Raw genomic sequence first — 782 nt, forward strand, 5'->3', positions numbered from 1 at the left:
CACTAAAACCGTCTACTCGCCTAACTCCGGGCGATTGCGCCTCTCTCGAAACCGACCAAGTACCTAGGACGGCGCTGCGCGCCGCCGGGACCTGAGAGGGTTTCGAGGTGTATCGTGCAGGGGAGCTCGGCCTCCTCCTGTTTGCAGAATAATTGAGCGGACGCTTGCGTGTTCGCGCGGGCCCCCGGGACACACTCCCGGGCGGCCGGCTGCTCAGCTCTAGTTGACGCAGCTCCCTGGTTGATCCTGCCAGTAGTCATATGCTTGTCTCAAAGATTAAGCCATGCATGTCTCAGTACAAGCCGCATTAAGGTGAAACCGCGAATGGCTCATTAAATCAGTTATGGTTCCTTAGATCGTACCCACGTTACTTGGATAACTGTGGTAATTCTAGAGCTAATACATGCAAACAGAGTCCCGACCAGAGATGGAAGGGACGCTTTTATTAGATCAAAACCAATCGGATTGGCTTGTCTGGTCCGTTTGCCTTGGTGACTCTGAATAACTTTGGGCTGATCGCACGGTCCTCGTACCGGCGACGCATCTTTCAAATGTCTGCCTTATCAACTGTCGATGGTAGGTTCTGCGCCTACCATGGTTGTAACGGGTAACGGGGAATCAGGGTTCGATTCCGGAGAGGGAGCCTGAGAAACGGCTACCACATCCAAGGAAGGCAGCAGGCGCGCAAATTACCCACTCCCGGCACGGGGAGGTAGTGACGAAAAATAACGATACGGGACTCATCCGAGGCCCCGTAATCGGAATGAGTACGCTTTAAATCC

General features: G+C 54.0%; 1 non-coding gene across 1 annotated transcript in view; it reads left to right on the forward strand.

Annotated features, from left to right (window-relative positions):
• The first annotated feature begins 233 nt into the window (after window positions 1-233).
• The window catches only part of LOC126321616 (small subunit ribosomal RNA), a 1,893-nt gene continuing 1,344 nt past the window's right edge, over window positions 234-782 (forward strand). The window contains exon 1 of the ribosomal RNA XR_007558383.1: window positions 234-782. This exon is cut by the window's right edge and continues 1,344 nt beyond it. This is a non-coding gene — a ribosomal RNA (small subunit ribosomal RNA).

Source organism: Schistocerca gregaria, unplaced genomic scaffold, assembly GCF_023897955.1.
Source record: "Schistocerca gregaria isolate iqSchGreg1 unplaced genomic scaffold, iqSchGreg1.2 ptg000756l, whole genome shotgun sequence".
NCBI classification, from domain to species: domain Eukaryota; kingdom Metazoa; phylum Arthropoda; class Insecta; order Orthoptera; family Acrididae; genus Schistocerca; species Schistocerca gregaria.